A 27,408-nucleotide genomic window follows, 5' to 3' on the forward strand; every position below is an offset into this window, starting at 1 on the left:
GAAGAAAGCTGATCGCCGAAGAATTGTTGCTTTTGAACTGTGGTGTTGGAGAAGACTCTTAGGAGTCCCTTGGACTGCAAGGAGATCCAACCAGTCCATTCTAAGGGAGATCAGTCCTGGGTGTTCATTGGAAGGACTGATGCTAAAGCTGAAACTCCAGTACTTTGGCCACCTCATGAGAAGAGTTGACTCACTGGAAAAGACTGATGCTGGGAAAGGTTGGGGGCGGGAGGAGAAGGGGATGACGGAGAATGAGATGGCTGGATGGCATCACCGACTCTGTGGACATGAGTTTGAGTGAATTCCGGGAGTTGGTGATGGACAGGGAGGCCTGGCGTGCTGTGATTCATGGGGTCACGGAGAGTCGGACACGACTGAGAGACTGAACTGAACTGACAGGGTTTAAGGGAAGACATTTCCTTGAGCAAGATGCATTGTTTTGTTGTGCAATCAGCAGCTCTGGGCTTAAAGAAAAAACCATTTGTCCTTTTCTCCTCCTTGAGAACTCCAGACCACTAGGGTAACCTGCCTTGGAATGTATTCTCTCACAGGGAAGCATGGAAGATTCTTAAAGCGATTGGAATACCAGACCACCTTACCTGTCTCCTGAGAAACCTGTATGCAGGACAAGAATCAATCACTAGAATCAGACATGGAACAATAGACCGGTTCAAAATTGGGAAAGGAGTAAGTCAAGGCTGTATATTCTCATTCTTCTTATTTAACTTTTATACAGAGTACATCACATGAAATGCTGGGCTGGATGAGTCACCAGCTGAAATCAAGATGGCCAGGAGAAATATCAACAACCTCTGATATGCAGATAACACCACCCTTATGGCAGAAAGTGAAGAGGAAATAAAGAGCCACCTAATGAAGGTGAAAGAGGAGAGTGAAAAAACTGGCTTAAAACTCAGCATTCAAAAAACTAAGATCATGACTGTGAAGAAAGCTGATCGCCCAAAGAATTGATGCTTTTGAACTGTGATGCTGGAGAAGACTCTTGAGAGCCCCTTGGACTGCAAGGAGATCAAACCAGTCGATCCTAAAGGAAACCAACTCTGAATATTCATTGGGAGCACTGATGCTAAAGCTGAAGCTCCAATACTTTGGCCACCTAATGAAAACCAACTTATTGGAAAAGACCCTGATGCTGGGAAAGATTGAGGGCAAAAGAAGAAGGGGACGACAGAGAATGAGATGGTTGGATGGCATCACCAACTCAATGGACATGAGTTTGAGCAAATTCTGGGAGATAATGAAGGACAGGGAAGCCTGGTGAGCTGCCATCCATGGGGTCACAGTCAGATACAACTTAGCTACTGAACAACAACAAAGTCAATATAGTATCTGGGTGCACACTAACAAAATGGACCAGAATTTAGGTCAATAAATTATCTATTCAAGACTAGATGATTTGGGATGGTGGAAGAAATATAGCTAGTCAGGCTTCACAGTGAGATTCTCAGCGTTAATGCTGGCAGTCTGTGAGCTTCCTTAGAAAGCAAGAGGAAGGACAGCTTGGTGCCTGTGTGGACTTCCACAGGGAATTTTTTTTTCCCAGTCTACCTCCAAAAGTATGTACCTGAGTCTATTTTGTGCTGTATTCACAGTCCTGTGTTCCTTTTCACATTGGGAAATACATATTCTCTGCAGACTGCTTATTGGAGGAAAGAGGCCTTTGGGGTACACCTAAAATGATTATGTATTTAGGGAAGAAACATGGAGGTTTGAAAGTACAGAGGAATAAATTAGAATGGATTCTCATACTAATATTTAGTATTAACAATCCCCAGTATACAAAAGTTGACTGTGATATTATTAAGCTTCTACAACAGTTGGTTTTCTGCAACTCTGAGCTCTATTAAGTATTTGGGAGCAGAATCAAGAACTATAATTAAAATTTTCCATACTGCAAAAAAAAAAAAAAAAACCAACCTCATTCTAGGAAATTTCTTTCCTCAGGTCAATTCCCTGCAAAAAAAAAAAATCTGCAGCAGCATAACTTTCAAAGGGATTTTTCCCCAGAAGAAAAAATTCATTAATAGGAATTAATTTACCCTGAGTCAATCCCAGGATAAACTGTTACTTTTCAATATATAAAAATGTGCTTTAACTCTACCTAGGAATTTGGGGGTTGGCAGGATCTCTTCTTAACCAGGGCCCTGCAACCCTGGGGTTATCTCAGTAATTAAGATACTTCTGAGGAAAAAAGAAGAGAAGTGATAATTAAGTTTCTATTGAGAGTAACAGCAGAATCAAAAGCACTTTAGCTGACGTAAGTCAAAGCAAACTTGATACAAGAATATTCCTCCAAAGACAAATCTGCCACCCAGTCTCTTAAAAGGGGTAAGACAGGTAGATTACAGGTACACCTGTTCATTTCAAGAGAGTGTTCTTTTCTGTTCATTGCAGTCAAACAGTATTGAGATGGGAAAGTGCAAATGCAATCTGTTCAACATCTGTGCTTAAGAACTGTTAATTTTATAAACAGATAATTCCTTTCACCTGGACTCAGTAGCCAGAGTCAAAAAGCTTGATTCAGTAATTAAGCAATGGCTTAAAGTAAATATCTGTGATCTTCACTTTCTCCTTATAAAATATATTCCTCTTTGTTTTCCTTTTCCTCTTAGTCCTCTCCTCCCTCTTTCTGCACTGCTGTGGCTACCCCTTGCCCCTCCCTTCCCCTCTCCCTCCAAGGATGTCAGAGGAGAAATAGATCTGAGGGACATTACAATGACAATAGCATCATTTCCAGTAGTCATGTATGGATGGAGAGTTGGATGAGAAAGAAGGTCAAAGCACTGATGCTTTTGAACTGTAGTGTTGCAGAACACTCGTGAGAGTCCCTTGGACTGCAAGGAGATCCAACCAGTCCATCCTAAAGGAAATCAACCTTGAATATCCATTGGAGGGACTGATGCTGAAGCTGAAACTCCAATATTTTGGCCACCTGATACAAAGAGCTGACTCATTAGAAAGACCGTGATGTGGGAAAGATTGAAGGCAGAAGAAGGGGGCGACAGAGGACGAGATGGTTGGATGACATCTCTGATTCAATGGACACGAGTTTGAGCAAGCTCTGGGAGATGGTGAAGGACAGAGAAAGTTGGCATGCTGCAGTCGCAAAGAGTCAGACATGACTGAGAGACTGAACAACAGTCATCATCTCCCGTTTCTGTGTTCCTAAGCATTCCTTGGCTAATGGCAGCATAACTCTAATCTTTACCATCATGTTCATATGCCCACTGTGTGCTATTCTGCTGTTTGTCTTACAAGGGTAACAATAAGTACCCATCCTAAATCCAGGATGATGTCATCTTGAAATCCTTAACTTAAATAGGATCTGTGCAAATTCGTGAAGCATTCCATATTTTTCACTTTCACACATTGGAGACGGAAATGGCAACCCACTCTAGTGTTCTTGCCTGGAGAATCCCAGGGATGGGGGAGCCTGATGGACTTCCATCTATGGGGTCACACAGAGTCGGACACGACTGAAGTGACTTAGCAGCAGCAGCAAAGATCCTATTTCCAAATAAGATCACGTTCACAGATATTGGGGTGTTAGGACTTGGACATATTTTCTTTCCCATGTCAGTGGGGAGACACACAATTCAACACAAAACAGAGTAATAACAAAATACTAAAAGATAAAGCTTTTCTAAATGCTATATGCTATATTAATAGTTATGTTTTTATTTCTCCCTGTGAGAATTATCATATCTCAAACATCAGTAGCTACATTAAACAGAACCTGCTCGAGAAAAGCACTTTGTATACACTTCACTGGCAGGTTCAAGGAGGAAAAAATATGGATAGAGCAGGGAAACAAAATCCCCAAAGCTTAGATGTTCTTCTTATCAATTGATACAGAAAGTATATACTGATACATTCTTAGCAATCTCAGAAATCAAATATACATGGGTACATTTTCAGAAATAAACACTGATTGATTGATATTTATACTTTATATATTATCACATTAATCTGCAAAGAATTTGAAAGCTCTTACAAAAATAAAGTCACACAATAAGCTCAGGGAAAGAAAATTAAAACAAAAATAGGAACATGGGATATTTGAATATAATTAGAAAGTCAATAAAGGGGAAAAATAGTGTGCTGATGATACATGTGTTTGGTCCTATTTATGACCATAAATACCATATGCTTATATTTGAATATTGAATTAGCACTCAGATTTCTAGCAGTGAAAAGAGAGAGAAGAAGCATAATTGGTTATCAAATTTCTCAATATAGAGAAGAAAATACTATTTTCTCCTATCATATAGTTATATGTGATTAAGTAGAATATAGAGAGGCACAGAATAAATTTTTCACTTTTTTCCATAGATAAAGAAATTTATTCCAAAAGATGGCAGAAATAAGAAATTCATCCTGGAAATGCACTTTGGTATCATCTGTTGGGATGGATCTTCCCTATGAGCTTGCCCTCATATTGACTGCCCATCCCCAGATCTCATTGTCTTATAACAGTTCTCAAACACTTCTTTGATTCCAAAGTTGTAAGGAGACCAAAGCCATCTTCACATCCACAGGTTCCGGGAAGAAAGTGATGTATTTCTCAGAACAGCAATTTTTTTTTTTTTAAATCTCAGTTCAGTTCAGTTCAGTCGCTCAGTTGTGTCTGACTCTCCGCGACCCCATGAATCACAGCACGCCAGGCCTCCCTGTCCATCACCAACTCCCGGAGTTCACTCAAACTCATGTCCACAGAGTCGGTGATGCCATCCAGCCATCTCATTCTCGGTCGTCCCCTTCTCCTCCCGCCCCCAACCTTTCCCTGCATCAGAGTCTTTTCTAGTGACATTTCATGGAGCCAGCACAGTTTAGGCTGAAAAGGCACATAACTCAAAAGTATAAAAAAATGACAGGAAAAAAATGCCACATTGTAGAATAATATTCAAAGGTGGTGTAATAATTTAAGACAGCTGGTAGCTAAAAAGGTGAGTAAAAGAAGGTGGTCTGGGTATGGAGACAATTTTGCACCTAGAGGAATTTTCTTTATCACCTCAATCACTGGGCACTGGAGAGAAAATCTTGTTCCTGAAGGCCAATGATGCTTGTGGTACCAGATAGTTTCATTTTTCAACTGTGGTCCAAAGAGAGGCTTGAGTTGGGCCAGAACTGAAATCAGTCAAAAGAGATAACAGCAAACAGGTCACCAATATGGTAAAACTAATGACCTGATGGGGACCTTTAGGAATGAACCAGGAAGCCTTTGAGGCTTCAGAGCATACTCCTCTCAGTGAGGATACCATGAGGCCCTGATTCACCAGGAGAGGCCAGCCTCTATCCCACTGCTTTGCTTTGGTGAATGTTTCAAAAATCTAAAAGTGAATACAGTTATAGTAATAACATGTCAGGCTTTTCCAGCCTACATTTATAAAGGCAAAGGAGCAGTGTTAAAATCCAATTAAGAGAAAGAAGTTGAATCTAAACAGAACTAAGGTAATTTTGTCAGGCTTAATCCAATTTGATTGAATCACCTGAGGAGAATGTGACTTTGTATCTTTCCAACTCCTTCATAAACAGGCTTTTTATCTTTTTTGGCCTTTGGAAGGTATTGTCTTGAGACACTGCTGCTGCTACTTGCCAATGAAGGCGGTAAGGTCTACTAGTGTATTAGCTTCTTTCTGCTGCTGTAACAAAGTACCACAAATTCAGATTTATTTTTTAACAACTTTTGTAGGTGGTAGGTTGCAGTGGGTGTGGGCATCTCATTGTTTCAGAAGTCAGGTGGGCTAGGCTAAGGCCTCTGCTTAGTCTTACAAGGTAGAGATCCAGGGGTCAGCAGGGCTATGGGCCCTCCTGGGGGCTCTGGGTGAGAATCCATTTTCTGGATTTTGCAGGGAAGCAGCACAATTCAGTTTCATGCAGCTGCAGGATTATCTGTCACTGTGGTTTGTTCTCTACTTCTGGAAGCCACTGCCTTTTCCTTGACTCAAGGCCTTCTTCACAAATGGTCCTTCTCTGCCTCTACTCTCTGCCTTGTCTGCTTATAAAGACTGCTACTGCTAAGTCGCTTCAGTCGTGTCCGACTCTGTGCGACCCCATAGACGGCAACCCACCAGGCTCCCCCGTCCCTGGGATTCACCCAGGCAAGAACACTGGAGTGGGTTGCCATTTCCTTCTCCATGTGCTTATAAAGGCACATGTGATTATACTGGCCACAACTGATAGCCCACGATAATCTTCTTAAAGCCAGCTGGTTAGCAACTTTAATTCCATATGCAAAGTCCCCTTGATCACATAAGGAAACATTCACAGGTATCACATGAGGGTATGAAGACCACAGGGGCCAAAATTCTGCCTACCACACTAACCTTATACATTTGGCTTAATGATAGAGCTTATGCTCTAGGAATCAGGTTAGTAGAAGATGAGCTTGTAAACTTCCACGGAAAACTGAAAATTTACTCTGGTCTCCTTCAAAAGTCTGTGAGAAACAGAATGGCAAAAAGCAAAGCCAAAATTTCTCTCTTAAGACTTTTCCTTTTTTTCCTTCCTATTTTTTTCTTTTCTTTCTTCCCTTTTACTTTATTTTTAGTCCAAAGCAACATGTGACTAATCACTTGAGTTCCTCAAATTTTACTCAGTGGTACATGACTAATACAAGTTTAGCTTGGAAATTTTTTAACGTCATGTTACTAGTCAACCATAACAACCCTAGGAAAGCATTAATGACGCTTTTAAAAATAGTCAATTTGAGCAACATGGCTTTCCACACTCCCATCAAACTGAATTTGCTACAATATGACTAATAATCTGCTTTATATAAGTTTTAGATCAATTGAACTTGAACTTTGGTAAATAGTTGTTAAAAGTTGATATGTAAACTTCAGAATAATCAACATTTAACCAGTATTAAGCTAATGTTTTTGAGAGCATCCATTATTTCATACTGGCTTTTTACTAAGGCATTAAATTTTCGGTATTCTTTGCAAATATTTTAATGACCACGTAAATTCCGCTGATGGTATTATATTACTTTCTTATCCAGTCCTTTATTTGTGTCTATTTTAAATTGTTTTTTTATTTCCAAGTGGAGATTATATTAAATTTCATTTTCTAGTTTTTTCCCCTTCTAAATATTTTGTATTCTTTGCCAGTGCTACATTTGAAGATACAAGATTACTAGTTCCAAGTGGAATTCAAGAGACTTTCTAGTTGTTTCTCAAAAAGAGATCAATCAATATTATCACCAATGGTATAGGAGAATCATCAGTTTCATTGTATCATAGCAATATAACATTTTTGTGAAGTTGCCAATCTTGAAAAAAAAAAGCATCTTCATTTAAATATGTGAAACCTTATATAAGTTTCCACTCTTTAATCTTCCTTTCATGTATCTTCTCTCTCTCTCTCTCTCAAAATCAGGATTCTGAGAATAGAGCTAAGAATAAATAGTTTCCTTGAGGAATTGTATATAAATAACTGCCCTAAGCTAAAAATAGTTACACAACCCAAAGGAAGTTGGTCAATTCAGGCTTCTTAGAAATGACTAAATTAAACAATGTTTGTCACAGCCTGAATTTTTAAATTATTCTTTATATATAAAAAGATATTTTTTCTTTCCAAACCATAATCTACACAATGATGTTGGAAGGAATGAGATAATGTCTCTAAAAAGCCTTTCATTTATATGATGGAAATAATTACATAAAAGGATGCTATTATTTTGTTTTAAATTTAGCTAACATAAAATTACCTAAGGATTTCTTTTTCATCTGCTTGATTTACGCCTAATAAAACTAACTTCTTTTCCACTTGCTTTATTCCTGTCAAAAATCATAAAATATCTAAAGAATAACTTTTGTAATAACATAGGCAAAAATAAAATATTGCCTTTTCATTAATTCATTCATGCATATATACATTTATTTAATATATAAACACAAATAGATTAACAATTATAAAGTATTAAACAAATATTTTTGAATTATATTTAAACTGTCACTATTAATATACTCATCACTCATTTCTACAGAGTCAATCATGGGCCATTTTGACTAAGCAATCCTAGTGACAGGAGAGAAGAAGCAGTAGAGGTTGTCCCATTTCCCCTCTGCCTTCCCTTCTTTGGTTGACTTCCCAGGTCTTCTACACTCCACAGTCCTAGTCCTGTCATATCCCAGAAACAAGAAGAGGAGAATCCTGCAAAGGGTATCAGCCAGGAGAACCAGGACACACAGGACAATTCTCCCTGAGAGAGCTGAGGAGGCAAAGTGAAGTGAAGTCGCTCAATTGTGTCCAACTCTTTGCAACCCCATGGACTGTAAGCCTGCCACAGTCCTCTGTCCATGGGATTTTCCAGGCAAGAATACTGGAGTAGGTTGCCATTCCCTTCTCTAGGGGATCTTCTTGGTCCAGGGATCGAACCCAGGTCTCCCACATTGCAGATGGATTCTTTACTGTTTGAGCCAGGGAAGTCCATAACATTGAATAGGAAAGATAAACATAATTAAAATGAATAGCTAAGAATACTGACTAACTATCTCACTCAGCTATCCCCCAGACACCTTCCTCTGGTGCTAGACACCAGAATAGCCACAATTTCGAGTCCTGGCCAAAACCACTGCAGGATAACTTATGAGGCCACAGTCTACTCCATTAATTTTATTGACTAAAAATTGAGTATTTACCTTGTTCCAAATACTATTCCAAGCACTTTGAATATAGCACTGAACACAACAGAGAAAGACCCTACACCCAACACCATGCTAATGTTGAAGCTAGGCAAAAACAAGTAAATAAACAAACGAGAATTTCAATGAGTGGGAAATATCATTAAAACAGTAGTATATGTTTATATGTTCAGGTAAGGCAACATTTGGACTGGGACCTAAGTGACAAGAGGGATTCAACCAAATAAAAACATTGCAGATGAGAATTCTGTGAATAAGCAGAGCAAGTACAAGTAAGTAGACCAAGTTTGATGGATTAAGGAAACAGATTTAATGCTAGTGGGACCGGCTAGATGTAGAAGTGAAAAGTGGCACAATCGGGAGAGATAAATAGGAGGAGACGGGGACGACAGAGAGTGAGATGGCTGGATGGCATTACCGACTCGATGGACATGAGTTTGAGTGAACTCTGGGAGTTGGTGATGGACAGGGAGGCCTGGCGTGCTGTGATTCATGGGGTCGCAAAGAGTCGAACACAACTGAGTGACTGAACTGAACTGAAATAGGAAGGGGGTGATTTTGCCTGTCAATTTCAGGAAGTCTAGAATCTATTCAACAATGAAATTGATTGAACCTCAGTGGATGGAATTAAACAGAGGGATGATCCAATTTGATCTGGTGCTACACAGTGAGGAAATTATAAGAGGAGAAATTTGTAGCTATTCCAATTTATTTAGCTCTCATGACATGCCAAGTACTATCTTAATGACTTTACATATATTTTTTCAATAAGTACTTGAAATAACACAAGGAGATGGGTATTAGTAATGTCATTTATATTCTAGGAAATTGAGGCTCAAAGACAGTAAAAAAATTAAGCCCACCTAGCTAGTAAGTCAGAGAAGGCAATGGCAGCCCACTCCAGTATTCTTGCCTGGAAAATCCTATGGACAGAGGAGCCTGGTAGGCTGCAGTCCATGGGGTGGCTAAGAGTCAGACACGACTGAGCGACTTCACTTTCACTTTTCACTTTCATGCATTGGAGAAGGAAATGGCAACCCACTCCAGTGTTCTTGCCTGGAGAATCCCAGGGACGGGGGAACCTGGTGGGCTGCCGTCTATGGGGTCACATAGTCAGACACGACTGAAGTGACTTAGCAGCAGCAGCAGCTAGTAGGTAGTGAAGCCAACATTTCAATACTACTTAATTAGTAGCTATTCCAAGATTCAAATTTTAAAACTATGAGATTAAGCAAGTATAGAAGTTATATATGAAAGAAATATTAAAGGATGCATCTAAGGTATGATTTCAAAAAATATTAAGGTTACTTTGGCTAGTAGTACCCATAATACTTCACTTCTGGCCTCAGTCAAAACTATTTCACTCATAATGCCTTTAAGAGGAATATTTGTAAGAGAGAGACAGAAGTTGTTCACTAGAGTGTTTTCTGAAATCCTAATGAAAGACTTGAAAAAGCAAGATTGGGCAGTACAAAGTTTGTAACCAAGTATCAAAGTTAATCACACTCTTCAGCCTGGAGACAGAGAGTAAGCCAAAGCCATTTCCTGGTTCCAGTTCTTAGAGCTGCCTATGTTATGCCTGTTAGAGTAAACACTTTGTAGGAGTCTCTCTAGACTTCACAGGAGAAAAAGAAAGACTAGAAATTATGCCCATGTGCACTCTTTTATTTTCTTTGAAAACTGTACTCTTATATAATGTGGCCGAGTTACGTGGCACTCCTTCAGGGTGGAGGCAGTTGTGTATGATGCTGACTCAGCAGTGGGGTTTGGGTGAAACTTGAAATTCCCTTTTATAAAGGATACTTTGTAGGTTGAGTGAAAGTTTCTCAGTCATGTCCAACTCTTTTGCGACCCCATACAGTCCATGGAATTCCCAGGCCAGAATACTGGAGTGGGTAACCTTTCCTTTCTCCAGGTGATCTAACAACCCAGGGATCGAACCCAGGTCTCTCGCATTACAGGTGGATTCTTTAGCAGTTGAGCCACAAGGGAAGCCCAAGAATACTGGAATGGATAGCCTATCCCTTCTCCAGGGGATCTTCCTGATGCAAGAGTTGAACTGGGGTCTCCTGCATTGCAAATGGATTCTTTACCAACTGAACCTTCAGGGAAGTCCTTGTAGATGCTGTACATTAACATTCAATACTCCAAGATCCTTGCATTAAAGACACTTTAACTTTTTAAACCCATCTTTATCATTCTCCACTCCGAGTTTTTGGTTTTTTTTTTTTAAATGGGAACATTTTTTTTCTACATGGCACCTATTAAAATTCTATAAGAAGGCTGCTGCTGCTGCTGCTGCTAAGTCACTTCAGTCGTGTCCGACTCTGTGTGACCCCATAGACGGAAGCCCACCAGGCTCCCCCGTCCCTGGGATTCTCCAGGCAAGAACACTGGAGTGGGTTGCCATTTCCTTCTCCAATGTGTGAAAGTGGAAAGTGAAAAGTGAAAGTGAAGTCGCTCAGTCGTGTCTGACCCTTAGCGACCCCACGGACTGCAGCCTACCAGGCTCCTCCATCCATGGGATTTTCTAGGCAAGAGTACTGGAGTGGCTTGCCATTGCCTTCTCCGTATAAGAAGGCAGTACTGTAGAAATCAATGAGATTGATTTGGATCACTGAGAATAAAACTTACAGTTTTGTTTCTTGAGATTAAAGGTAATTGAGGTTGAATGATGCCTTCTCCAGTAGGTGCCAACTTTGGACAAAAAGATAAAGATCTTAAGGTTTTGCCTTCCCAAAGTAAAGTTATTTGTTGATGTTGATTTGAGAAATTGGATGAACTCTAATTCAAATGCCAGAATTTACTGCCTTGAGTAAGTGTTAGGAAGAAACAGGAGTGTGGTCACTGTCACACTTCTGTCATAAGAACCCGAAGTGGTTTTTCCTCTGGGATGTGAAGTAAGTCCTCAGAGAACTGGGGAAAAGCAATCACAAGCCCAGGGAAGATGAAAAGCAGTGAGCTTGCCCCAAATTTAGTATGGAGCAATGGACACCAGTGAAAACAAAACGTGTGACATTCTAAAAAATATGAAAACATTAAATTACAATAAACTCCTTATACCATGAGGACTGGGTTTTACATTAAAGCTTTGTAAACAGAAGTGTAATTCTTGAATTTCCCTCATAGAATTAGACCACATGGCACCTTCTGATATTTATAACTAGAAACATCCTGACGTTAACACAGTACTTTCAGTTTCATGTCCTCTTACATCACGTAAATATTGATATTCAAAATTTACGTTTAAAAATTAAATGAAATAGGAAATGTTTTCCTGAGAATAAATATAAAGAACAAAGAAGAGTTTAGAGAAGAATCTGGATTTGCACTAAAAGCTCAAATTTTATTTATTTTCCTTTTGGGGGGCTTATTTAACTTATATGCAGAGTACATCATGAGGAACGCTGGGTTGGAAGAAGCACAAGCTGGAATCAAGATTGCTGGGAGAAATATCAATCACCTCAGATATGCAGATGACACCACCCTTATGGCAGAAAGTGAAGAGGAACTCAAAGGCCTCTTGATGAAAGTGAAAGAGGAGAGTGAAAAGGTTGGCTTGAAGCTCAACATTCAGAAAACAAAGATCATGGCATCTGGTCCCATCACTTCATGGGAAATAGATGGGGAAACAGTGGAAACAGTGTCAGACTTTGTTTTTTGAGGCTCCAAAATCACTGCGGATGCTGATTACAGCCATGAAATTAAAAGACGCTTACTCCTAGGAAGGAAAGTTATGACCAACCTAGATAGTATATTAAAAAGCAGAGACATTACTTTGCCAATCAAGGTCCGTCTAGTCAAGCTATGGTTTTTCCAGTGGCCATGTATGGATGTGAGAGTTGGACTGTGAAGAAAGCTGATCGCCGAAGAATTGATGCTTTTGAACTGTGGTGCTGGAGAAGACTCTTAAGAGTCCCTTGGACTGCAAGGAGATCCAACCAGTCCATTCTAAGGGAGATCAATCCTGGGTGTTCATTGGAAGGACTGATGCTAAAGCTGAAACTGCAATACTTTGGCCACCTCATGCGACGAGTTGACTCACTGGAAAAGACTGATGCTGGGAAGGATTGGGGGCAGGAGGAGAAGGGGATGACAGAGAATGAGATGGCTGGATGACATCACCAACTCAATGGACATGAGTTTGAGAGAACTCCGGGAGTTGTTGATGGACAGGGAGGCCTGGCGTGCTGTGATTCATGGGGTCGCAAAGAGTCAGACACAACTCAGTGACTGAACTGACTGACTGACTTTGGGGGGTTTATTTATTTTTTCAAAATAAAGACAGTAAGCTTATAACCATCTTACTAAAGATAAACACAAAAAATAACATTTCTCTGAAAAACATTTCTTTGTGATACTCTCGCCATCCTCATTTCTCTATCCTTCTCTTTGATAACAAAGTATTATGTCAAGTATACTCCTATGACACCAAAGTATAGGTTGAGATCTGCTTTGATTATAATTTGCCAACAGTTTCTGTCAAAGTACAGGGTAAATGACTTTCAACAAAATAATCTGCAGTATTCCTTGCACTGGAGTTTAATATTATTGGTTGACCATTTTGCAAAACACTGTGGCAATTCTTGACTTATGACATGTATTATTCTTGGAATAATATATAAATGTATACAAATGTACTACTCAATGCAGTCCATTTTATTTAGGTCTTCTAGATCCAACATGACTTTCTTGAAATGAGGGACTATCTTTATTCTTTATTCTCAAAAGTACCATATTTAAACAAAAACTGCCACATACATGCCTTCCATAGCATAACTACTATGGTGATTTTGATTTTGATATTTATTTTCTGTAGCACCCTCTCTATATCTATACATGTATGTGCATATATGGCTCAGTTGGTAAAGAATCTGTCTGCAATGCAGGAGACCCAGGTTTGATTCCTTGGTGGGGAAGATCCCCTGGAGAAGGAAACGGCAACCCTCTCCAGTATTCTTGCCTGGAGAATCCCATGGGCACAGAAACCTGGCCATGGGGTCACAAGAGTCGGACACGACTTAGTAACTAAACCACCACCACCACAGATCAGTAGATGTATGCATACTTATATATGTGGATAAATATATTTTTCTCAGAAAACAAGTGAATTTAACTTTTGTGATGATTTTTTTCAAGAGATAGTTACAGTGCAATTATTAAGCAATCACTACATATAAGTATTGTTTGAGAAACTGAATGATAACAAAGAAGCATGTGGATGTTTTAAGTGAATTGATCTTTAATAAAACACTTACAAATCTTAAGTGCTATATGTGAGGGAAAAAAGAACATTCTAAAATTAAGAATTTTTGTTGTAGTTAAATACAAAAAATTAAAAACAATGGCAGAGGAGTAACAGTAGCAATAGATTTATAAAAGAAGACAAGAGTCATTTTTATTTATATCCCTATCTAAATATTTGAGAGCTTTCCACATTAAAATGAGGTTTCAGGGTGGGCCAAAAACAAACAAAAAAAATAGCCAAATGCTGCAGAACGTGATCAAAATAGCATATCTTTCTATATTAGGAAATGGTCTTGAACATTTGCTTATACTAAGAAGTCAATTATAGTTTGGAGTTTACATTAGTTGTGCAACCAGAAAGTGGTGGAATTTTCAAGCTGCAAAGCTATGAAAAAGCTGAGTGCAATGATGAGCTATAAAGGGCACTGTATGAGAAAAGAAACAGACCCTAAACCCTGGCAGCTTTGTTCTTTTGGGATAAGCCTTGAGCTAACACAATGAAACCATGAGTTTAATGCCTGTGGAGGTCTGTTAATTTTTCTACACTCTATGGACATAAATTGTCTCCCTTTCCTCCAGCCAGTCATTCTATAAAACTCTGCTATTGGTCACAATGGGAACCGGACAAGGAAAATTCTATAAACCTAGAATAATACTGATGGATCAGTAATAATATTATTTTGCACAAAGGACATAACTATATTATTTTTCTGTTACATATTTTCTTCTGTTTACAAAGAATATCAGGATAGACTCTGGAAAAATATTGCTGATATTTGAAATTTTACACATTTTTTTTCACTTTTACAAATATTGTATTTGTTCTCCCATTTTATTTGCACAAATAGCTTTGGTTTTTTGTAGCTTTTCATAGTAAGAATATAAGAAATTTTATAAAGGAATTCTTGGTTTAATATTATTTATATATTAAAAGTAAAGATGCATTGGGTGTGTTTCTTCACTGTCTGTATGCTCTAGGATTAAATCAAACAGTACTGTCTTCCTCACACCAATGAAAATAACACTTAAAAAAGCATTAATTCATTCAACTGATAGTTATTAATTAGGTCCCTCCAATTTCAGAGATTTAACTGGTTTCGGCAGGCATAGATTTTTGTCTTCAAAGAGCTTAGAGGCTAATTGATAAGATATTTAAATAAAATAAAACCTATAAATAGAGTCATAATGTAGAATAGTTAAAAATACACCATAGGAAGGACTTGGATGGTATGTGATACAGATAGAATATTTTGATATGCAGTCTTCCTCTTTACATAAGTTTCATTAAATCTGGATAAGCACAAACCCAGTTACAGCATAACAGTATTAGGAACACTCAGGAAGATGATATATTCCATGTGCTTCTTGATTGTTTCAAATTAAAGCTTTTGAAAAATTAAAGATGATCAAATATTAATATCGTGTTGGCATCTATTCTGAAGTTTCTAAGGGTACAGAACAAAGCACATGCTTACTGAGGAATCTAAACTTCACATTACAGCAGAGAACTGCACAGACTTCCTGTTCATATTCAAACACGGCTAAGGTGTCACTTGGAATCTGTAAAGCTTTATTGTCTGAGTCTTTCTTACCTGAGGGACCACTTATCTGCCTTCCACAAAGCAAACTTTGGAACAGTTTTGCTGACAGTTGCCTGCTGCAGTGTGAGGGGTTGATGAGGCAGCATCATTCCTAGCAAATCGTTGGAACACCAGCGCTCCTGTTATTACTGCCATTATGATCCAACCCATAGTCACAAACGTAAGAAGACATAGCTAAACAAAGAAGTCCTTCCTTTGCTGTATTTTCAACAATTCTATATTATGGCTCTAGAGCCATACACCTGTAAACAAAGAAAGAAATTTTCATTTGGTTTTATCTTTAATAGATGTCCTCTCTTGTCTCTGGGCACTGAGATATAGTAAGTATATGCAATATTATTTATCAAAATATATTGTCTAAATAATTTGAGAAGCTTTAAATTAAATAGTTATCCCCCCCCAAAAAAAAGCCCTCAAAACAAAGTACTACAGAAATATGCCAATGATCAATTCATACCAGTCCTAGAAGATAAATGTGTAATGCTGTCACCTCAGAAATCATGATAACAAGATGCTTTGAGTAACATTTAAAAAAAGCTAATTTAAGTAGTGTAAGTAACTCTAATGAGGAGATAACTCTACATTTTTAAATACCTAAAAATACTGACATTAAATAAATGCTGTTCTAATGAATCTGAAAAACTGAACAGAGAATTCTCATTACAATTTAAAAGTTATATTATTTGATAAATTTGCCTCAAGTATTTCATGTCAGTTCCACAAACATGAAGGAAATCAACACTTTTTAAAAAAGTAATATAGAAATTGATATGTGTGCTTAGTCGCTCAGTCGTATGCAATTCTTTGTGACCCCGTGAACTACCAGGCTCCTCTGTCCATTGGGATTCTCAGGCAAGAATACTGGAGTGGGTTGCTATGCCCTCCTCCAGGGAATCTTTTCAATCCAGGGATCAAACCCAGGTCTCCTGCATTGCAGATGGATTCTTCGCTGTCTGAGCCACCAGGGAAGCCCAGAAATTGGCAAAGATGTGTTTTTTCTTCCAATTTTGTGATTTCTTTCTATTAAGTCACTGTGTCTTTCTGTTTTGGCTATCACAAATAAAATGACGGGTATACACACAACACTTCTAAAACCTAATCAAGTTACTTTAAAAAAAAAAAAAGTACACTATAGAAGTTGTCCATAACAAACAGCAAAAAACATCATTTCTATGTCCTTTCAAATACTGAGAAACTGGATAGTACGGTACATATGTATATTGCAATGTTCCAACCAACTCCTTAATTATTTTTCTCTCTACAATTCAGTGATTCTCAGGATGCTAGCTCATGGCTGTCCTCATCATCCACTTTCTAGAACCCACATTAGTGCTTTGCATACTGGGCTGTTCTTTTCTTTCACTTAAGTAAATCCCAGTTTCAAAGTGGAGTAACTGAAGTTTCAGGACTACAAAAAAAATGTCAGTTTTGGTTTTGTAGGAAGATTTACCTCTATACTTAATTACTTCTACCATCTACGCTATCTCTCTTGAACGCAATCAATTTATTTCATGTCCATGGTTATTGCTTTCAGTACACTGAAGCATGACAGAGTAGAAAGCAATGCTAGGAACAAAATGTAAAGGAGGTCAGACAAATAAAGAATATAAATGACAGGTGGGCATGCTTAGAAGTTGTGCAATGATATTTGTATTTGAGTACTGCTGGCTCAATACAGTACTTGGCTGTACCCATAAAAATTATTAACTCTCATTTTCAACTTGTCTATTTAGAATTCAGTTTAAGAAACAGACAAATAGAAGTTTTTTGCCAAAGGGAAAATAATTCTATTACTGAGAGGCTGCATATATGGCATCATAATTGCTGCTTCAAAGTTGGAGGGGAGATCTGGTATTCTTTGTTCTGCTCTGTGCTAACAGGTTACTTAGGTTCAAAAGGCTGGCAGGAATCACCACATAAAATGTGGCTCATCACAATCAGATTATAAAAATTAAAGGGCGCCATCCCAGGTGTAAATGAACTGAAAAGATATTCTAACACTTTAGGAAGATAGAGCTGTTTGCCAACATATTACTTTTTCTTTTTTTTTTTTTAACACCCAAAACATTTTATATTGTGGTATAGCTGATTAACAATGTTTTGGTAGTTTCAGGTGAATAGAGCCAAAAGTGGGGGAATTCTGTTTGGTGGTCATTACAACTACTGAGATTCTTAAAAATGATGAATTAAAATAATGATAATAATGACACTGACATGCACTGTGAATGTTGCTCTTTCTATTTTCATTTTACTGATGTGGAAGCTGAGGTACAGTGGAGTTAAGTTACTTACCCAGACATACAAAGCTAACAGGAGACAGACCCAACATCTACATACAGGGAGTCTTGAGTGTGGGTCCTTTTATAGTGTACTATTTTGAAGACTGGAAAATCCCATGGAGAGAGAAGCCTGGAGGGCTACAGTCCACGGGGTCACAGAGTTGGATATGACTGAGCACAGAATACAGGCAAGATTGGAGAGAGTGATAAATGGTAGATTCAAGAGAGATTTGTAGACAGGACTGAGAGAAACTGGTCACTAACAGGATGCAGTAAGTGAAGGAAAACCAGAAGCTAGATATATAGATGTGGGAATCATCAGCATATACTGTGTATGGAAAAGGAAGTGAGAACACGTGTAGATTAGAAAAACACTATCTGAAAGTGGTACCCTAGGAAGCCCCTACATTTAAAGTATGTGGGAAGAAAAGGAGCCTATAATAGTGATTAATGCAGAAATTAGTACTATCATAGATACAAAGGTGGGAATAGACTTTAAGGAGGGTATTATCAAGAGAACCAAATTCTAGACAAAGTAATAAATACATAGCAAAAGCTGCCCACTGCTTTTTTATTTAATAATAGGAGGTCATTGGTGATTAGGGAAAGATAGGGAAAGATTGATTTCTAGGTGGCAGAGACATAATTTAATTAAGTCTTAATTAGACCTACGGAGATGGCAATGGCAAGCCACTCCAGTACTCTTGCCTAGAAAATCGCATGGACAGAGGAGCCTGGTGGGCTGCAGTCCATGGGGTCGCTACTAGTCGGACATGACTGAGTGACTTCACTTTCACTTTTCACTTTCACACATTGGAGAAGGAAATGGCAACCCACTCCAGTGTTCTTGCCTGAAGAATCCCAGGGATGGCGGAGCCTGGTCGACTGCCGTCTATGGGGTCGCACAGAGTTGGACACGACTGAAGTGACTTAGTAGCAGCAGCCATTAGACCTAGCATAGAAATGCTGAGCTGAATGAAGCACATGCTGGTACTCTCAAGAGCCTTCTCCAACATCACAGTTCAAAAGACTCTTGAGAGTACTTTGGACAGCTAGGAGACCAAACCAGTCAATCCTAAAAGAAGTCAATCATGAATATTCATTGGAAGGACTGATGCTGAAGCTCCAACATTTTGGCCACCTGATGCAAAGAGCCAATTCATTGGAAAAGACCCTGATGCTGGGAAAGATTGAGGGCAGGAGGGGAAGGGGGGAAAAGAGGATACGATGGTTGGATGGCATCAGTGACTCAATGGGCATGAGTTGGACCAAACTCCAAGAGATGGTGAAGGACAGGGAAGTCTGGAGTGCAGCAGTCCATGGGGTCAGAGTCGAGCATGACTGAGTGACTGAACAACGAGCACAGACTGGACACTGAACCTCATGATGTGTATCTTGGGGAGCAGCAGGCTGGGAAAGTGCACATATACTCACACTTGTGCTGAAAGTAGATATCACCTAAGAAAGGAACCAAGAGATTTATTGGGAGAAAGAGAAGGAAGAATCAAGAGAAAGAAGGAAAGGGTATAGTAAATGAGGTTTTGAAAAAGAAGGCAGAAATAGATCCAAAAAGTAGAAAATAACCACGGGTAAAGGATGATACACCGAAGGAGCTGAAGGAATCATGACACCAGAATTATTTGAGAGACTTGTATGGCTCGAATTTACACCGTATGGGACTGGTCACACTGTGTCTCTTCTCCTGGAGATTCATCACTTTTGAAAAGTAAGTTCCTTTCCTTTTTAGTCTTTGTACGCTGTCACTTTGATGTCTCCACACAAGGTCTGTACTGACAGATATTTTTGTGCAGAAAATAGCGCTAATTTTCCTTTCTATATATAAGTGTGTGAATGTGTGTGATGATAAGAAAAAGATTTGAATCAAGAAAGTGAGGGTTAGGTGCTACCTTTTTTGTTTTTTTTTTTTACATATCCTTTAAAAATAATAATTACTTGAAGTCTGTTTCCATAGTTTATAATGGTTTGAGCGACGCTGTTTTCTAAATGCTCAAATTTGGTATGCAGCTTTATGACAGGAAGTTGGCCTCCAGAGCAAGAATGTATGTAAACAAAGAAATGTGGCTCACAGGAAGGTTTAGTTAAATCAAATCCCGGAGGCTGCTCCCACTCTGAGCTTCTTTCTGTATCTTGATTATTTGCAGATGCTTCTCATGAAGCTAGAGATGAAACCCAATAGTTAACCTCCCTAAAACTCCCAAAAGCTGTTCACAGTAAGCTGAGTGTCAACCAGCTAAACCAAACAATGGGAAGGAAGTAAGAAACTTAATGCCATCCTGCTTCAAGATGCAGGAAGTACTTTTTTCTCCCTCGGGAATCAAGCTTCAACATTGAACTTTGGAAAGAGAGAAGCAAAAAGTCAAATAATACAACTGCCTGGAATTATCACCCCAAACATGAAGGGTTAAAAGTTATAGTTGTTTGGTCCTTTGACATGATTATAAAATCACAAGCCTGCTGAGCTTCAAATGCTATTGTCTTGCCAGAGTGCATAGCTCTGCCTTTCTTGACTATAAAAACGCTAAGATGCCAAGGGCTACAAATTGTTATTATATAAAGCCATGGAAACTTTATAGAATAACATAGATGGAGAAGAAGAAAAAAAAAAAAAGGAGGCATTATTGTCGGTCTTAGAAAGTCTGTCTGCATGAGTAAAAGATTTCCTGATTCCTGCCATGCTATCTAATCCAAAGATGTAACCCAATTTTTCTGGAAACTAGGGGCTGCTTTCTTTTCCCTGAGCAATTAGGGAAAATGGCAAGAAGGCAAATCTGGTATGGCGTTCTTGGAAATCTGCAGGCTGTAATGCTTTCTGCTAATGGAACAGTAGAGAAATGAACTGAGAAAGGCCTTGCAGAGGGAGTCATTGTCAAGGACCACCACACTCCTCCCCCAGCAGTTCCCATTTCCCAAAGAATATGGGAGATGGAGCCTGTAGGTGCCTACAGGCCCTAGGATTAATCCTCAAACAGATGCAGCTGGGCTTGGTGTATTTGCTGAGATTGCTGCCTAGAGGTTCACCGCTGGAAACCACCTACCTCTTGGGGTTCTACTGGAGAGCGTAGACTCTCAGGGAATTACAAGTGCCTCAGGGCACAGCTCTTAAATGACTTACCATCCAACCGCATTGACACTGTGGATAAAGTGCTGGAACAGTGGGCATGTGCAGTGCCTTGGGAGGCAGTGAGGAGGGTGGCAGCTGTCACGTGAGTAAGGGTCTGTGTTTGCATTCTCCTCTTCCACTCACCAGTACCTGAAAAGCCAACATCATGAAAAGTGAGTAAGAAGTAGTATAAGAGCCACATGAAACCCCCTTGTGTCGTAGCCATTAGAACTTCAGCTTATACTCACCTGGGGGTAAGGAAAGAATTTTTTTAGAAAATGAAATAAAGTTTTAAATAAGGATGAGTCATATAGACCAAGAGGAGACTAAATAACTGAAAGCAGCTGAAAAACAGTGAAATTGGGCCAAAGAATTATTAACAAATGTGGCTTTTAGCCAGCAAGAATATGAGCCTCAGTTTTACAAAGATGTGGGCAGTCACTGAACAAAATAAACTGGTTTCATGTTTACAACTTGGTCATTTAAGATTGCTCAACAAACTCATTATATATGATAGTTCAATTTTGGAGTGAATATATTTGACTTAAGTGATTATGGAATCTCATTTTCACAGTTCCTACTTATTGACACTGAAAATAGTGAGCTCTTTATTCACAGGTAGGTAGTGCATTTCTATGTCTCGATATTTCCTGAATCTTTTGAGGAAAAAAAGATGGATATTATTTTTTAAATAAAACTTGTTGTCTTTCTTACTGTTAAAATGTTCAAAACCTCCCAAGCCTTTGGGTTTATTGACAGTTATGACCTCTAACTCTACCACATGTAAATTTACTTCAGTTTCCATGAGCAGTTGCCTGATACATGTATGCTCGGGTATGCACACACAAACACACTCTCATCTCACAGATGTACACAAGTTTGATTCTAGCTCTATTTTATACTGATATGGTCTTTATATTGCAATGAGGGGAAGACACATTTGGCATCATGTCACTTGACTACAGTAAGAAGTGGTCTGACCTGGCTTCAGGTACCTTTTCTCAACGAAGAAAAAACTTCACAAGAAGCTTAGCAGTTACTACTTCCTCATTGAGAAATATGAAAAAATGGTGAATTATTATATTCATATGAAAAAGAGCTAATGCAACTGAACAGAATTACTGAACAGAATTACTGAGTTAAAGTTTTAACCCCAAAACACACCATGTTGAAACTGAGACTTAGGGAGAAATTAGTTTGCTGGGTCATCCAGTAGCTGCAAATTAGATTCTGCTATTTTTTCACCTTCTCCCATCTTTTAGCCACCAAATCATCTCTTTTATGGCTTTATACTGGTTTTGGATATTTAGGAAGAGTAGGAGGCACTCTGAGAAAAGAATAGTATGATGTTAAATATATAGAAATGGAGAAGGTGGAATTATAATTTACAGTGACTTCAGTGGGAGAGGGTTCACACTGGGGCACCCTGGGAAAAGCACCTGGAGAAATAGAATTTAAACCTAAGGATCACTCCCTAAATATAATTTAGGAAAGAAGCTGGAGTCACCGTGAATTCTTGAAAAATGTTTTTCTCTGGAATCAGTAATGTAGCAGCAGGCATTCTAAGTCTGGAGGCTGGAGCTTCATTGAACAGTGAAGACTGGAAATGCTATTTGGGTCATCAGCATAGAGGAAATATTTAGAGCTATGAACATTTATGAACTCTCCAAGGGCGTGAACTTAAAAGGTCATTGGTAAATACAGAGTCTTAGAGAAATTTAGACATATGGGCCAGTAAGAAGAAGAGAAGAAATTGAAAGAGATAGCTTAGGAAAAAAATATTGGAAAGGGATTCAGTTTCACGGAGTATCAGAGTAACACATAAAAAGGCAACTTCAGAGAGGAAGTCTGAAGAATTAAGTAGAAAATAGGAAGAATTAAAATAGATATTTGAATATTGTAAAAAGAAAAGTCTGAGTTTCCAGACTATTTTCAGTAAACAGTTTTCCAATCACTTTAAAGACTTCAATAAAGAAAAGAATAAATTAATAATTTAACAGTTATGGAGCAACTACTATGTGCTAGGCATATTCCATTGATGCTTTTCATATTACTTATGACCAACACCTTGGAACACTCATTCAGCCTTAACTTTTAATGGCATGTTTATCTCTATTAAGTATAAACACTCCTATTCAAATTATTCAGTAATACTGTGATCTCTTTGGATTATTTGGTGTAGCAATCCCTTAGACAAAATGATCATATAAGATTTTTATCCATAGGACTATATTCTGGCTCCAGTTGGAAAAACATACTTAAAGCTCTTTATGAAACTCCTGTTAATTACTTGGAAGAACAATCATTGTGGCTTCAAATGAGAAGGTTTTTCATTTTATTTCATATTTTATTTCATTTTATATATAGAGTAAGAATTTCAGAATAAAAACTTTTTCTGTATGTCTCCTCTAATTTCATATTCGGTTTGGTAAGATATGACAGGCTAGTAGGATAAGTACCAAAAATATCCCTTTAACCCCTGGAGCAAATACCTCTATGCAATGGATGCTTCTTAACCTCTAGGTCAGTGTTCTCAAGAGACACCAAAATTCTTTCAGAAAGGAAAGGATACAAACAAGGTTTGAGATCATACAGAAAGGAGAATTTTAATCTAACTAAAATTATTTTACTAAAACTGTCTTCCAATCCAGACTTTATGAGACTTAGGTCAGGTTCCTATGCTTGCTGCTGCTAAGTTGCTTCAGTCGTGTCCGACTCTATGAGACCCCATAGACAGCAGCCCACTAGGCTCCGCCATCTCTGGGATTCTCCAGGCAAGAACACTGGAGTGGGTTGCCATTTCCTTCTCCAATGCGTGAAAGTGAAAAGTGAAAGTGAAGTCGCTCAGTCTTATCTGACTAGTAGTGACCCCATGGACTGTAGCCCACCAGGCTCCTCTGTCCATGGGACTTTCTAGGCAAGAGTACTGGAGTGGCTTGCCATTGCCTTCTCCGTCCTATGCTTAGGGATGTTCAATTCATTTATTTATTCCACAAATAGTTATTAAGCAACTACTCCAATGGCAGAAAGTGAAGAGGAACTGAAGAGACTCTTGATGAGGGTGAAAGAGGAGAGTGAAAAAGCTGGCTTAAAACTCAACACTCAAAGAACTAAAATCACTGTATCCAGTCCCATCAACTCATTGCAAATAGAAGCAGAAAAAGTGGAAGCAGGGAGACTTTATTTTCCTGGGCTCCAAAATCACTGCAGACAGTGACTGCAGCCATGAAATTAAAAGATGCTTGCTCCTTGGAAGCAAACCCAGACTGCATACTAAAAAGCAGATTTATCACTTGGCTGACAAAGGTCCATTTAGTCAAAGCTATGGTTTTTCCAGTAGTCATGTAAGGATATGAGAGTTGGACTATAAAGAAGGCTGGATGCTGAATTGATGCTTTTGAATTCTGGTGCTAGAGAAGACTCTTGACAGACACTTGGACTGCAAGGAGATTAAACTGGGCAGTCCTAAGGGAAATCAACTCTGAATATTCATTGGGAGGACTGATGCTAAAGCTGAAGCTCCAATACTTTGGCCACCTAATAAAAGAGCCAACTCATTGGAAAAGACCCTGATGCTGGGAAAGACTGAAGGCAAAAGGAGAAGGGGGTGGAAGAGGATGAGATTGTTGGATAGCATCACCTACTCAAAGAACATGAGTCTGAGCAAACTCCAGCAGATAGTGAAGGACAGGGGAGCCTGGCATTCTGCAATCCATGGGGTCGCAAAGAGTTTGACAGGACTTAGCCACTGAACAACAACCATGGGGGGTGGAAAAGAAAAAAAAATATATATATATAGGTGCTAGGTGATGGAGCTAAAGCAGAAAACAAGACAGACAAGGTTAGTGTGTGTTTTTCTTATTTTCTAATATATAGAGTTATATAAGGGCTTCCCTGGTAGCTCACTGGTACAGAATCCACCTGCAATGTAGGAGATGCAGAGATATGAGTTCGATCCCTGGGTCAGTAAGATACCCTGGAGGATGAAATGTCAACCCACTCAAGTAATCTTGCCTGGAAAATCCCATGGACTGAGGAGCTTGGTGGGTTACAGTCCATAGGGTTGCAAAAGAGTCAGACATGAATAAGAGAAGAAACAACAAGTGTTACATAATAAATGAGTAATTAGTGTTGGGTATTCTGACATGCTGTAAGAAAAATAAAGATAAGGAGGAGAAAAGTGAAAAAGTATGCATATGAGGGATGGAGCTAGGTGATGACTTATTATATACATGGAAACAGATATTGGAGCTGGACCTCACGTAAGAAAGTGAGTATTGCAACTACCTAGGAAAGATGTTCCATAGGGGAGAAATACAAAAGCACTGCCCAGCAAGAGGATGAACTAGGGGCATGGCTGAGAAATAAGAGATAGGGATAAATATAGCTAGAGAGGTACCATTTTTAAATTATCAGATCATTAGGAGTTAGTCATTAATTGGGCTTTTATTCTAAGAGAGATGGAAAAACACCCTAGGGTTTTACACAAGGAAGTGATACTATCTGATTTTCTCTCTTAAAAGTCAGACAGTTACCTTGTGTAAAGTGAAGTGAAGCGGGACAGGAGGGAAAGGAGAGGAATCCATTAAAGAGGCTGCTACAGATGTACAGGAGACAGTAAAGTGGACCAAGATGGTAGTTTATAAAGGATATAAGTGGTCCAAGTCAAGCTGCACAATATAATCAGTAGTAAGTTGAAAGTGCCTTTTTTTTTTTGAGCAGATTTTATTACAAATAAGAGAACAGTTCTTATTTCAGTGTGGTGGTGATTGAACTAAAGCATAAAAAAGAGCTATAATCAAAAAAAATTTAAAAAAGATCCATAATCATGTGAGCATCAGTCAACAGAAAGAAAACCCGTTATTAAAAAAGGTAAAACAGTTTCCTTACTTTGATACTAATCATATAAAAATCACAGGAATTCAGATTATGAAAAAAACAACAGTAGTACCAGAACTTTTGGATTTTACAAACCTTAAATAAAGGACTAATATTGTCATTTCCTCTTTTATTCATTAACCAAACATATTTTAAAAACAATAGTAGAATAAACAAAACAAAAATACAACCCACAGAATGGGAGAAAATATTTGCAAATGAAATGATTGTCAAGGGATTAATCTCTAAAATATACAAACAGCTCATGCAACTCAATATCAAAAAACCCAACAACCCAATCAAAAAATGAGCAGAAGACCTAAATAGACACTTTTCCAAAGAAGAAATACAGAGGCACATGAAAACATGCTTAACATTGCTAATTATCAGAGAAATGCAAATCAAAACTACAGTGTTGGATCACTTCACATGGGTCAGAATGACTATCATCAAAAAAAACTACAAACAATAAATGCTAGAGAGGGTGTGGAGAAAAGGGAAGCCTCCAACAGTGTTGGTGGGAATGTAAATTGATACAGCCACTATGGAGAACAGTATGGAGGGTCCTTAAACATAAATAGAGCTACCATATGATCTAGCAGTCTTGCTGCTGGGTGTATATATATATATCTCAAGAGAAAGCCATAATTCAAGAATATACATGTGTCTCTATGTCTACTGCATCATTATTTACAATAGCTAGGACACGGAAACAACTGAAATGTCCATTGATGGAGGAATGGATAAAGAAGTGATACTTATACACAGCAGAACGTTATTCAGTCATAAAAAGAATGGAATAATGCCATTTGAAGTGACATGGATGGACCTAGAATGAAGTAAGTCAGAGAAAGACAAATATATGATATTGCTTATATGTGGAATCTAAAAAAATGGTACAAATGAACTTATTTACAAAACAGACAGAGTCACAGATGTAGAAAACAGACTTATGGTTATTAAGGGAGAGAGGAATAAACTGGGAGACTAGAATTGACATATACAGACTACTATAGATAAAATAAATAAAAAGGACTTATACAGCACACGGAACTCCACTCAGTACTCTTTAATGACCTATATGGGAACAGAATCTTAAAAAAAAAAAAGGGGGATATATGTATATGGATAACTGATTCACTTTGCTATATAGCAGAAACACAATATTGTAAATCAACTATCAGTTCAGTTCAGTCGCTTAGTCATGTCCGACTCTTTGCGACCCCATGAACCACAGCACGCCAGGCCTCCCTGTCCATCACCAACTCCCAGAGTTCACTCAAACTCATGTCCATCGAGTCGGTGATGCCATCCAGCCATCTCATTCTCTGTCGTCCCCGTCTCCTCCTACCCCCAATCCCTCCCAGCATCAGAGTCTTTTCCAGTGAGTCAACTCTTTGCATGAGGTGGCCAAAGTACTGGAGTTTCAGCTTTAGCATCAGTCCTTCCAATGAACACCCAGGATTGATCTCCTTTAGAATGGACTGATCAGATTTCCTTGCAGTCCAAGGGACTCTCAAGAGTCTTCTCCAGCACCACAGTTCAAAAGCATCAAATCAACTATACGCCAATAAAAAATAATTAAAAACAACGAAATAAAATGGCAAAAATAT

Source organism: Moschus berezovskii, chromosome 19 (assembly GCF_049115385.1).
Source record: "Moschus berezovskii isolate FMDL1 chromosome 19, NW_MosBer_1.0, whole genome shotgun sequence".
NCBI classification, from domain to species: Eukaryota; Metazoa; Chordata; class Mammalia; order Artiodactyla; family Moschidae; genus Moschus; species Moschus berezovskii.